Raw genomic sequence first — 14,509 nt, 5'->3', positions numbered from 1 at the left:
TAAGACGACCGACTGTGGCATTTCTTTTAAAGTCCTTTCTGTGATGTCGCCCCGACGTCCGACTGTGGCATTTCTTTTAAAGCCCTTTATGTGGTGTCGCTAAGACGCCCGACTGTGGTATTTCTTTTAAAGCCCTTTCTGTGATGTCGCCCCGACGTCTAACTGTGGCATTTCTTTTAAAGCCCTTTATGTGGTGTCGCTAAGACGCCCGACTGTGGCATCATTTCCTTATATTTATTTGTTCACCTTTCGAGGCATCGCTTCAGACACCCGATCGGTCTTCATTTATGTTTTGTGGGATTTCAGGCGGACTACCGCCGTTTCCCTTTTACTTACCTCGTTATGCTAATTTTTGAATATACATTGGTGAATTAATCATGACGCATTCATGCATGCATTTGTTATATCTTACGTCCGAACTGTCTTGCGAGTACTTTCAAAGTACTCACTGGCTTGTTGATTTGGCCAGATGCTGACGAAGGCGATCTCATGGATGAAGAATTTGATAGCGAGTCCGACGCCTAGAGGAGTCCCAGTCAGTCTCGTACGACCCTGGATTTGGTCACTGTATTATATCCGCTTCCGCTACCAAATAAATTCATCGAGCCTCACCTCGACGCTCGATGAGACGACAGCTTTAGAGACTTGTATCTCTCTCCCCGCTGTGTTTTTCCACCACCGCCCTATCCTCGAGTCAGTAGCATGCCTCCACACCATTGTGTCATGTCCGCCAATATGTATATTTATTGGCGTGCTTGTAATAATTTGGTTGAGCAACCGTAGTTCGACCCTGTAATATATTTTATGCTACTGGCTTATTGTATCAAGAGTTTGTCTACCAGTAAGGAGGATTTCTCTCATACTGAACTCAAAAGATTGGTTTCTCAATAAATATTTTTATTGGAAAACCGGTCGTGACACTAGCCCCCAACCTCTCGTGCACACACATGCACATTGTCTATCTAGGCCTCTCCCTCGAGTCTGTCTCACTCTTTCTTCCGCACGGCTAGCCGCACTCGCTCAATCTCGCTCTCTTTATCCGAGTCTCGATTAACCTTGTTTTCTCTCACACACAAATGATATATCTCCCTGTTCGGGCCTCGATCGACACACTCTATACTCTCTCACGCAGATTGTCTATCTAGGTCAGTCCATCCAAGCCGCCCCCACTCTTTCGACATCATGGCGGGCCATGCTTGCTCAATCTCTCTCTCTCACTCACTCTCTCTCTCTCTCTCTCTCTCTCTCTCTCTCTCTCTTTGTATGTCTCGATTGACCTCGCTCTTTCTCAGACAAAAACGATATATCACCATGTTTGAGCCCAATTCGACCTATTTACATTTTATACTCTCTCACGTACATTGTCTATCTAGGTCACTCTCCAACCCATCTCGCTCTTTCGATCGCACGACGACCCACACTCGCTCATTCTCTCTCCCTTTATATATGTGATCGATTGACCTTGCTTCCTCCCACGCACAAAATATATCTACACATCTGTGACTGGATCATCTCTCAAGCTCTATCTTCAGCCCTCACCCTTGCCAAAAGCTCAATCGGACAATATCTCTCTAGAGCATATATATCTGTTCAATGAATGTCGGACCACACTCACTTTGTCTCTCTATCTATATGTCTCTCGATTGACCTCACTTTCTCATGCCGTATCTTCCACACATTGAAGCTACCTCTCCATCCCTCGCAAAGTCGGAGCTATTTACACTGCGAGGGGCACTCCAACCTTGGATTAATTTGTGTAGGCATTTATTCCGGTCGGTTTAGATTATATTTTCGTAGCATTCAGACCACAACTACTCCAAACACCGTTGCGAACCCCGCACCTCCCCTAGTTGATTTCCCTCTGGCTCAGTCATCCCTCTCTCGCACGTCCTTTCTCGCATTCAACGTCGCACCATGGTATTATTGCAAAAAACTCTATTGTTCTCTTTAATTATTATAAATAAGCTACAAAACTACACACCGATAGTCCACTTGGAATGGAACAAATTTCAACCCACAAATTAAAGTGCTACAAACTACACACCGAGGGGCCCACATGTCATGAAACAAATTTGGACCCAAATACAAATTAAAAAATAAAGGATGAGGATCGAACATGCGACGAGGGCCTTCAAGCCGCATGTCAATAGGCAACATACATAGAACAACAATGTTTGTTGTACCCCCCTTTGTTCACATAAATTTTTTATATTACCACAGCCTATTTAACAGATAACATGTAATATTATTTTTAGTACATTAGTGGGACCGGCTCGTTAGCACGTACTATTCGCCTTCACTTACTGGTGGGTTCCATGTTTGCTCTCTCTCTCTCCTCTCCTTCCGCGTTTAGACGCATGGGCAAACACAAAGAAATCGCGGGCGATGTTGCCATTGACCATATCTGGATGCGTTCACAAGTTATGACACCAGTTTCACGTACTGGCAACACTAGTCAGTCTGTACGTGCAATGCACGTTAATTTTGAAGTATATTAAGTGCATGTGGATATTAAGTAGGATATTATTTGCATTTTATTATGTGATTAGCACTATTTTTGGCATGAAATTAACTGCACACTAAACGTGTTGAGCGCTCGACATTGAAGCAGTCTAGGTCATTGGATGACAAGGAGTACATGTGGCTTGATGACGTTTTATATTTAATTTGATAGGGCTCTAGCAGAACATTCAATCGAACAAACCATATATTTCATTCAGTCTGACTCCGACTCTAAGTTATATGACGATCGATCTAAAATAAATGAATATGATAAATGTTTGGATTTTAAGCATGGCAATCCGAACATTTTTCATGGCAAATTTAGATTATGCGGCAGCGGCGGGGGCGTCTTGCGGTGGGAAGCGGCTCCTCTGCCGTGATGTGTGTGTCGTCGGGCCACTGACCGACGGCGCTGGCAGCGTCTTGCACCATTGTTGGCGTACTCCTGGACGTTGGCCTAGCTTCAAGGAAGGCCAAAATGTTCTGGACTTTGGAGTGAGTCAACTGGCGGGAGGAGGCGACTGGTGTTGGTGCAAGGAAGCGGTCGAGGGTGGACATCCATGCCGCTGAGGGGAGCACTGGCACCCGCGTGGGTACACACGCTGTCAATGGCGCGGCGGAGACATTCGTGTGCACGGGCACCAGCACGGGCATGCACGCCAGTGCACGTGCAGGCGCATGCACTGGCAGTGCACGGGTGTCGGTGTCAAAACCGGCGGATCTCGGGTAGGGGGTCCCGAACTGTGCGTCTAAGGCTAATGGTAACAGGAGGCAGGGGACACGATGTTTTACCCAGGATCGGGCCATCTCGATGGAGGTAATACCCTACTTCCTGCTTGATTGATCTTGATGATATGAGTATTACAAGAGTTGATCTACCACGAGATCATAGAGGCTAAACCCTAGAAGCTAGCCTATGATTAGGATTGTTGTCGTCCTACGCACTAAACCCTCCAGTTTATATAGACACCGGAGGGGGCTAGGGTTACACAGAGTCGGTTACAGAGAAGGAAATCTACATATCCGAATATCCAAGCTTGCCTTCCACGCAAAGGAGAGTCCCATCCGGACACGGTACAAAGTCTTCAATCTTGTATCTTCATAGTCCAACAGTCCGACCAAAGTATATAGTCCAGTTGTCCGAGGACCCCCTAATCCTAGACTCCCTCAGTAGCCCCTGAACCAGGCTTCAATGATGATGAGTCCTGCACGTAGATTGTCTTTGGCATTGCAAGGCGGGTTCTTTCTCCGAATACTCCAGAGTAGATCTTGAACACAAGAATTGTGTCCGGCTCTGCAAAATAAATTCCCCATACCACCATAGAGAGCATAATATTCCATAAGTCTAATCTGCTGACAACTTTTTATAGCATGACATCACGCCACGGTCCGGCCATTATTCGAACCATTTTTAACAACCAGCCACCGCATGTAATGCGAGGCGCTTTCCTTGACACATCTTGTCGAAGCAGAGATCGTGTCCCCTTATCACGGGATTCTCATCAATACGGGTATGGGTAACCCAACCGCGCCATCAATCGTGGCGCTTGGGAAATAAGCGATTTCAACGGGCAGGTGGGGAGGCACACAGTTTCTACCGCCTTTATAAAGAGACAAGGACTCTCCTCTTTCACCCACGCCTCCTTCCTTCTTCGCTCATCCATTCTCACACGCTCGAGCTCCAGCGCCCCAATTCTCACCTTCTCCGCACAGCCAAACATGTCCGGAGTGGGAGGCAAGTGGATGGCCTCCTCCGTCAAGGTGGAGGACATTACGAAGCTCCAGGCGGCTGGATACTTGGCCGTAGACATCGCGCACCGGCTCCCGGACGTAGGGCAGATCATTCCAACTCCGGGACCCCACAAGAGGGTCGTGTTCCTCGCCCACTTCATCCGCGGACTGGGATTCCTTCTCCACCCATTTGTCCGTGGGCTCATGTTCTATTACGGGCTAGATTTTCATGATCTGGCCCCCTAATTTCATCCTCAATATCTCGGTGTTTATCATCGTGTGCGAGGCTTTTCTCCGCATCAGGCCTCACTTCGGCTTGTGGCTAAAGATCTTCAACGTGAAGTTGAAGATAGTAGTTGGCCAGCAGGCGGAGTGTGGAGGCGGCAAGGTGCGCAAGATGCCTAGCGTTACCTGGCTCGAAGGCTCCTTCGTGGAGACCGTGAAGGGGTGGCAATCGGGGTGGTTCTACATCACCGAGCCACGCGACGCCAACTATGTGGCGGCCCCCGAATTCAGATCCGGCATCCCCGTGCAGCTCACCTCCTGGAGGGAGAAGGGCCTGACCTGGTGCGCGTCCGCCGAGCTGTCCGGACTCCAGAACTGTGTCAAAAACATGACAACCAAGAAGATCAAGCTTGTCAATGTGGTCGAGGTCATGATATTTCGCCGGATTCTCCCATGTCAAAGACGGGCATTCAAACTGTGGGAGCTCGACGCGGCCGAACACCAGACACTGCAAGATCTCTTCGACACGACGCACAAAGAGGTCTAGAAGGTGTTGTTCAAGGCCAGCGAAGTTCCTCCTCCCACCACTGAGGACCACAGACTCAGTGCCAAGCGCCAAGCAAATGCGGTAAGCATTGTACATTTCGCAAGATGTGCCTTTCCTCAGTATGTTCGTGGGAGGAACTTAAGCCATCGTACTGATCTAACAGGACTATGTGGCGACGGCGGAGCGGATCGACTGTACGGCTCCGTTGCCTGAAGATCCAACAACTGCTCTCCTGACGAAGATGCTGGTTCCGACGCCCTATGAGGTGCCAGAGAAGAAGGCCAAGAAGAAGGCCACGGGGACCAGGAAAAGTCTTCGGTGCAAGGTGGTGTCGGACTCATCATCCGAAGACACCGAGGCGCACTCGTCCAATGACAATGAGGAGGAGGAGGAGGAAAACCCTCTCCCCCAAACCGAGGGGGGGGGGAGAAAAGGAAGGCCACCCCTTCCGGGGAGGCCGAAGGGTCCAAGAAGGGAAGGACCCTCCCTCCAGACCACTCCACAACCGCCGCCTATAGCGAGGAGGAGTGTCTACCCAGGGCCAAGCCCTTGGCGAAGTCGTAAGTATTCGGACACCATAATACTTCTTGCATGTTTTTAGCTTTACTTATTATGTCAAGATTTGCTTGTGCAGTCCGTCCAAAGCTCACATCGACTCGTCCTCCTCGGATGGGTCTTTGAGCTTGTCGGAGATGAATAGCTATTCGCTCCCGATGGCTTCTACTCCCCGGCTCGCGGATGACACCGAGGTGTTATCTCAGAGGATATCGGGCCAGGAGGAGGTAGTCCCGGAGACGCCTCAAGGCAAGACTCCCGATGCCGGGCTCATGGGGGGGGGATATCCCCATGGATTCGGTGAGGGGGGCTGCAGCAGGCTTGGCCCCCAGCCAGATACTAGCACTGCGGAGATCTCTAACTCTCTCAACTACACAACCCCCTTTTTACACTCTGTTACCAAATGTATTTACCTCACACACCCGCCATTGCACCCCATGCTGAGCTCTCTCCCTCTCCCTCTCCCTCCCACCCTCTCGCGCTAAATACATGCATTGCCTATCTAGCCCCCAAACTCTCATGCACACGCATGCACATTGTCTATCTAGGCCTCTCCCTCGAGACTGTCTCACTCTTTCTTCCGCACGGCCAGCCACACTCGCTCAATCTCGCTCTCTTTATCTGAGTCTCGATTAACCTCATTTTGTCTCGCACACAAATAATATATCTCCCTGTTTGGGCCTCGATCGACACACTCTATACTCTCTCACACATATTGTCTATCTAGGTCAGTCCATCCAAGCCGCCACCACTCTTTCGACATCGTGGCGGGCCATGCTCGCTCAATCTCTCTCTCTCTCTCTTTGTATGTCTTGATTGACCTCGCTCTTTCTCGGACAAAAACGATATATCACCATGTTTGAGCCCAATTCGACCTATTTACATTGTATACTCTATCACACACATTGTCTATCTAGGTCACTCTCCAACCCATCTCGCTCTTTCGATCGCACGACGACCCACACTTGCTCATTCTCTCTCCCTTTATATATGTGATCGATTGACCTTGCGTCCTCCCACAAACAAAATATATCTACACGTCTGTGACTGGTTCATCTCTCAAGCTCTATCTTCAGCCCTCACCCTTGCCAAAAGCTCAATTAGACAATATCTCTCTAGAGCATATATATCTGTTCAATGAATGTCAGACCACACTCACTTTGTCTCTCTATCTATATGTCTCTCGATTGACCTCACTTTCTCATGCCGTATCTTCCACACATTGAAGCTACCTCTCCATCCCTCGCAAAGCCGGAGCTATTTACACTGCGAGGGGCACTCCAACCTTGGATTAATTTGGGTAGGCATTTATTCCGGTCGGTTTAGAGTATATTTTCGTAGCATTCAGCCCACAACTACTCCAAACACCGTTGCAACCCCCGCACCTCCCCTAGTTTATTTCCCTCTGGCTCGTTCATCGCTCTCTCACATGTCCTTTCTCGCCTTCAACGTCGCACCATGGTATTATTGCAAAAACCTCTATTGTTCTCTTTAATTATTATAAATAAGCTACAAAACTATACACTAATAGTCCACTTGGAATGGAACAAATTTCGACCCACAAATTAAAGTGCTACAAACAACACACCGAGGGGCCCACATGTCATGAAACAAATTTGGACCCAAATACAAATTAAAAAATAAAGGATGAGGATCGAACATGCGACGAGGGCCTTCAAGCCGCATGTCAATAGGCAACATGCGTAGAACAACAATGTTTGTTGTACCCCCCTTTGTTCACATAATTTTTTTATATTACCACAGCCTATTTAATGGATAACATGTAATATTATTTTTAGTACATTAGTGGGACCGGCTCGTTAGCACGTACTATTCGCCTTCACTTACTGGTGGGTTCCATGTTTGCTCTCTCTCTCTCTCTCTCTCTCTCCTCCCCTTCCGTGTTTAGACGCATGGGCAAACACAAAGAACTCGCGGGCGATGTTGCCGTTGACCATATCTGGATGCGTTCACAAGTTACGACACCAGTTTCACTTACTGGCAACACTAGTCAGTGTGTATGTGCAATGCACGTTAATTTTGAAGTATATTAAGTGCATGTGGATATTAAGTAGGATATTATTTGCATTTTATTATGTGATTAGCACTATTTTTGGCATGAAATTAACTGCACACTAAACGTGTTGAGCGCTCGACATTGAAGCAGTCTAGGTCATTGGATGACAAGGAATATATGTGGCTTGATGACGTTTTATATTTAATATGATACGGCTCTAGCAGAACATGCAATAGATCAAACCATAGATTTCATTTAGTCTGACTCCGACTTTAAGTTATATGACGATCGATCTAAAATAAACGGAAATGATAAATGTTCGGATTTTAAGCATGGCAATCCGAACGTTTCTCATGGCAAATTTAGATTATGCGGCGGCGGCGGGGGCGTCTTGCGGTGGGAAGCGGCTCCTTTGTCGTGCTCTGTGTGTCGTCGGGCCATTGACCGACAGTGATGGAGGCGTCTTGCACCATTGTTGGCGTACTCCTGGACGTTGGCCTAGCTTCAAGGAAGGCCAAAATGTTCTGGACTTTGGAGCGAGTCAACTGGCGGGAGGAGACGACTGGTGTTGGTGCAACGAAGCGTTTGAGGGTGGACATCCATGCCGCTGAGGGGGGCACTGGCACCCGCGCCGGGACACACGCTGTCAATGGCGCGGCGGAGACATTCGTGTGCACGGGCACTAGCACGGGCGTGCACGCCAGTGCACGTGCAGGCGCATGCACTGGCAGTGCACGGGTGTCGGTGTTAAAACCGGCGGATCTCCGGTAGGGGGTCCCGAACTGTGCATCTAAGGCTAATGGTAACAGGAGGCAGGGGACACGATGTTTTACCCAGGTTCGGGCTCTCTCGATGGAGGTAATACCCTACTTCCTGCTTGATTGATCTTGATGATATGAGTATTACAAGAGTTGATCAACCACGAGATCGTAGCTAGCCTATGATTATGATTGTTGTCATCCTACGGACTAAAACCTCCGGTTTATATAGACACCGGAGGGGGCTAGGATTACACAGAGTCGGTTACAGAGAAGGAAATCTACATATCCGAATATCCAAGCTTGCCTTCCACGCAAAGGAGAGTCCCATCCGGACACAGTACGAAGTCTTCAATCTTGTATCTTCATAGTCCAACAGTACGGCCAAAGTATATAGTCCGGCTGTCCGAGGACCCCCTAATCCTAGACTCCCTCAGTAGCCCCTGAACCAGGCTTCAATGACGATGAGTCCCGCACGTAGATTGTCTTTGGCATTGCAAGGCAGGTTCTTTCTTCGAATACTCCATAGTAGATCTTGAACACAAGAATTGTGTCCGGCTCTGCAAAACAAATTCCCCATACCACCATAGAGAGCATAATATTCCACAAGTCTAATCTGCTGACAGCTTTTTATAGCATGACATCACGCCACGGCCCGGCCATTATTCGAACCGTTTTTAACAACCAGCCACCGCATGTAATGCGAGGCGGTTTCCTTGACACGTCTTGTCGAAGCAGAGATCGTGTCCCCTTATCACGGGATTCTCATCAATACGGGTATGGGTAATCCAACCACGCCATCAATCGTGGCGCTTGGGAAATAAGCAATTTCAACGGGCAGGTGGGGAGGCGCACAGTTTCTAGCGCCTTTATAAAGAGACAAGGACTCTCCTCTTTCACCCACGCTTCCTTCCTTCTTCGCTCATCCATTCTCACACGCTCGAGCTCCAGTGCCCCAATTCTCACCTTCTCCACACAACCAAACATGTCTGGAGCGGGAGGCAAGTGGATGGCCTCCTCCGTCAAGGTGGAGGACATTACGAAGCTCCGGGCGGCTGGATACTTGGCCGCAGACATCATGCACCGGCTCCAGGATGCAGGGCATATCATTCCAACTTCGGGACCCCACGAGAGGGTCATGTTCCTCGCCCACTTCATCCGCGGACTGGGATTCCCCCTCCACCCATTTGTCCGTGGGCTCATGTTCTATTATGGGCTAGATTTTCATGATCTGGCCCCTAATTTCATCCTCAATATCTCGGTGTTTATCATCGTGTGCGAGGCTTTTCTCCGCATCAGGCCTCACTTCGGCCTGTGGCTAAAGATCTTCAACGTGAAGCCGAAGATAGTGGTTGGCCAGTAGGCGGAGTGTGGAGGCGCCATTGTGGGCAAGATACCCAGCGTTACCTGGCTCGAAGGCTCCTTCATGGAGACCGTGAAGGGGTGGCAATCGGGGTGGTTCTACATCACCGAGCCGCGCGACGCCAACTGGGTGGCAGCCCCCGAATTCAGATCCGGCATCCCCGTGCGGCTCACCTCCTGGAAGGAGAAGGGCCTAACCTGGGGCGCGTCCGCGGAGCTGACCGGACTCCAGAATTGCGTCAAAAACATGACAACCAAGAAGATCAAGTTTGTCAACGTGGTCCAGGTCATGCTATTTCACCGGATTCTCCCGTGTCAAAGACGGGCATTCAACCTGTGGGAGTTCGATGCGGCCCAACACCAGACACTGCAAGAGCTCTTCGACACGACACACAAAGATGTCTGGAAGGTGTTGTTCAAGGCCAGCGAAGTTCCTCCTCCCACCATCGAGGACCATGGACTCAGTGCCAAGCGCCACGCCAATGCGGTAAGAATTCTACATTTTGCAAGATGTGCCTTTCCTCAGTATGTTCGTGGGAGGAACTTAAGCCATCGTACTAATCTAACAGGACTATGTGGCGACGGCGGAGTGGATCGACTGTCCGGCTCCGTTGCCTGAAGATCCAGCAACCGCTCTCCTGACGAAGATGATGGTTCCGACGCCCTATGAGGTGCCGGAGAAGAAGGCCACGGGGACTAGGAAAAGTCTTCAGTGCAAGGTGCTGTCGGACTCATCGTCCGAAGACACCGAGGCACACTCGTCCAATGACAATGAGGAGGAGGAGGAGGAAAACCCTCTCCCCCAAACCGAGGGGGGGGGAAGAAAAGGAAGGCCACCCCTTCCGGGGAGGACGAAGGGTCCAAGAAGGGAAGGACCCTCCCTCCGGACCAATCCACAACCGCCGCCTATAGCGAGGAGGAGTGTCTACCTAGGGCCTAGCCCTTGGCGAAGTCGTAAGTATTCGGACACCATAATACTTCTTGCATGTTTTTAGCTTTACTTATTATGTCAAGATTTGCTTGTGCAGTTCGTCCAAAGCTCACTTTGAATAAGCATGCGTCATTGCTGGCCGCCGCTGCTGCCACTGCGGAGGTCTCCGGACTGAGGCAGAGCCTGGGGCGGGCCAAAGAAGAGCTCGGCCTCGTGAAGAGGCAGCTCGAGGAGAACGACGGTAAGCAATACCCCATCTGAATGTTATATATAAACGAAAACATCGTTGATGCGAATAGGAGCACGATGAATTTTACTAGGGTCCACGACTGAAGTGGCGGCCCTTAAGAAGGCGCTGCCCAAGGCCGAAAACAAAGCAGCCAAGGAGCGCACCGAGCACGAAAAACAAGAGGTGCGAGTTGATGAGGTCCAACAAGAGCTTCAGGACTTCGTCAAGAAATTCGAGTCCTTGGAGCGTGACTCCAAGACGCAAGAGTCGGAACTTGCGAAGGCCCGTCGGAGTGCACTAGACACCAAGGCCGAAGCCTAGAAGGCCCTCCAAGAAATTGAGGCGGCCAAGAGGATAACTGCGGGTAAGGCTTTCATTATGCAAAGAAAGCATGTGAAAGAGACTTTCCTTTTACTTACCTGAATTCGGAGCTCTCGAGGAGCATTTGCAGATCTGCCGCGCAGCATCTCTAATGCCGTCGAGTTCTACCGGGCTGAGGAGGGGAGCTCGACGGATAAGCTGTTTTGGTCCCAATATATTGGGGCCGAACATCCGATGTCCTTTAGTGACCAGCTAAGGCAACTGGTCGAACTTCACAAGGCAGCTGAACTGGCCATGAAGGACTTCATAATCCAGCTGTGGCCTGGCGAGCCCCTGCCCAGCAGCTACTTCGGCTTTGCCAAGCGGATAGTGAATGCCTGTCCGTGGCTTGAAGTCGTTAAGCGGTCCGTCTATATTGAGGGTGCACGCAGGGCCTTGGCCCGTGCAAAGGTGCACTGGGGGAAGATGGACGCCGAGAAGCTGGTGATAGAGGGGCCGCCGAAGGGCAAGGAGCATCGTCACACCGAGCAGTATTATTAAAATGTCATTAAGGGTGCCCGCCTTGTGGCGGATGAATGTACTAAGGATGTGATATTTGAATGAATGTACTCATGTCATCCTGTATTATGAAAACCAGTTCATGTGTGCCATGTAGCGCGTGTTAATTTAAAATATTACCTTCTGTGCGGCCGTTCTAAAAAATCTTGAGAATTGGCCAGTCGTCTGTTTCTGCCCCCATGTAACTAGCACTGGGGTGTTCGGGATAAGTATAAACACTCTTTATCCAAGTTTTTGGTCCTTTGAAGGAGGTGTTTAGTGCCACGAACGAGGCAATCGGACTATACGACTTTATCGCCCTCACTTAGCCATAGAAGTCTACAGTTTTAAATTTTGGCGAAGCCCCTTTATCCGGAAAGCCGGAGTCGGGGCGCTATACACGCCTAAATCGGACGAGGCCGATTCCTTGCCTAAAGCGGAAAAAATCTTTAAGGATTTGAGACCTCTCGAAGAGCGACCGGCTCTCGCCTTATCATGACAGTCAGTTTTCGGCTTTCTCTACTGAGGTGCTCGTCCGGAAGAACCGAGACACAATCGCAGTAGTTCTCCCTGTGCTACCTTATCCGATATAGAGGAACGTAAGGTACCAAAACATGGGAGCCGGGCAAACCCAACTATTGACCCAAGACATGATTCGGAGCTGATGCATATAGTGCTATAAGTTCGGGGTGCCGCAATGTCGAAACTGTTCGGACTTGTCTTGCCAGATTATGGGGTACTGAAGCCCCTGGCAAACTGGTCGTGCCAAAATGCATGGGTATAATAAATAAGCAGTAAAGAAAAGGGGTAACTAAACGTAATAGCAAGCTGACGCTGTATACTATTTTCCCTTGTTATTCAAATGATACGTCCAACCGTACACATACAAGTATTGTGATAAGCAGAATAGGACTGTTTGACATATCCTGACCAGGAGCGGGTGGTATGCGGGTATGTAAAACAGGTATAACGATTGTTATCAGAGACCACCTGAGGATTCCCTCGTACGCCAAAGCTTCTTGTCCTCCTGGTGTGTCCGTCCCGCTATGTGTTCGATAGCCGGTCTTTCGGAAGAGCCTCCTGAAGATAGGGACCTGAAAGAAAAAGGGCGTGCAAAAATGCATGTGCCCCGGGGCGGTCGAACCACATTGTGGGCCGTGTCATAGTTGTGCCTCCGCCTATGCCCAGGGTATTTTAAGTGCGTAATTATGTACGCACGGCACAAATTTCGCCGTTTGACTGGAACTAGGCCGGAGGCCGGATTGCTAGTCGAGCTCTGGAAGTGCTGGATGATCCTGTTGCGGAGTACTCCAGACTCGCTTGAAGGTATCCGGGTTATTTATCACCGAGTTGGTTGTTTGCCTAAGAAGGCTGTTTTGTACTTCCGCTGGGAGGGCCACAGTGTGCTCCTCCGTGCGGAGCGAGCGCTCTGTGTTTCCATTAACTGTGATAATCCCGTGAGGACCTTGCATTTTGAGCTTGAGGTATGCATAATGCGGTACCGCATTGAATTTGGCGAATGCGGTTCGTCCGAGCAGTGCATGATAGCCACTACGGAAGGGTACGATGTCGAAGATTAACTCCTCGCTTCGGAAACTGTCCGGAGATCTGAAGACAACTTCCTGTGTGATTGAGCCCGTACAACAGGCCTCCACACCGGGTATGACACCCTTGAAGGTGGTTTTTGTGGGCTTGATCCTTGAGGGGTCTATGCCCTTTTTACGCACTGTATCCTGATAGAGCAGGTTCAAGCTGCTACCACCGTCCATGAGGACTCGTGTGAGATGGAATCCATCAATGATGGGCTCCAGGACCAATGTGGCCGAACCACCTTGACAGATACTGGTAGGATGGCCCCTGCGATCGAAGGTGATCGGATAAGGGGACTATGGGTTGAACTTTGGGGCGACTGGCTCCATCGCATAGACGTCCCTTAGTGCGCCCTTCCGTTCCCTCTTGGGAATATGGGTTGCGTATATCATATTTACTGTTTTCACCTGGGGAGGGAATTTCTTCTGTCCTCCCGTGTTCGGCAGCCGTGGCTCCTCGTCGTCATCGCTATGTAGCCCCTTTTCCTTGTTCTCGGCATTCAACTTGCCAGCCTGTTTAAACACCCAACATTCCCTGTTTGTGTGGTTGGCCGGTTTGTTAGGGGTGCCGTGAATTTGACACGACCGATCGAGAATTCGGTCCAAGCTGGACGAGCCCGGACTGTTTCTTTTGAATGGCTTTTTCCGCTGTCCGGATTTAAAGCCTCTGAATCCGGCATTGACTGTCGTGTCTTCGGCGTTGTCGCCATTATTGCGACGCTTGTGTCTATTTCGTCATGTCTTACCGTTGCTATCCCTGGCGTCTGAATCGCCTGAGTTTTTGGGTGTGATGTTGCTGCGAGCCAGCCAGCTGTCCTCGCCCGCGCAGAAGTGGGTCATGAGTGTTGTGAGGGCTGCCATGGATTTTTGCTTCTCTTGGCCGAGATGTCGGGCGAGCCATTCGTCGCGGATGTTGTGCTTGAAGGCCGCTAAGGCTTCGGCATCCGGACAGTCGACAATTTTGTTCTTTTTAGTTAGGAACCGAGTCCAGAATTTCCTGGCTGACTCTCCGGGCTGTTGGTTTATGTGACTTAAGTCATCAGCATCCGGTGGTTGCACGTAAGTGCCTTGGAAGTTATCGAGGAACGCGTCTTCCAGATCCTCCCAACTGCCAATGGAGCTTGCTGGCAGGCTATTCAGCCAATGCCGAGCCGGAACTTTGAGCTTAAGTGGTAGGTACTTTATGGCATGTAATTCATCACCAC

Source organism: Triticum dicoccoides, chromosome 7B (genome assembly GCF_002162155.2).
Source record: "Triticum dicoccoides isolate Atlit2015 ecotype Zavitan chromosome 7B, WEW_v2.0, whole genome shotgun sequence".
NCBI classification, from domain to species: Eukaryota; Viridiplantae; Streptophyta; class Magnoliopsida; order Poales; family Poaceae; genus Triticum; species Triticum dicoccoides.
The sequence above is the reverse complement of the archived record's forward strand: the minus strand, read 5'-3'. Positions refer to the sequence as shown.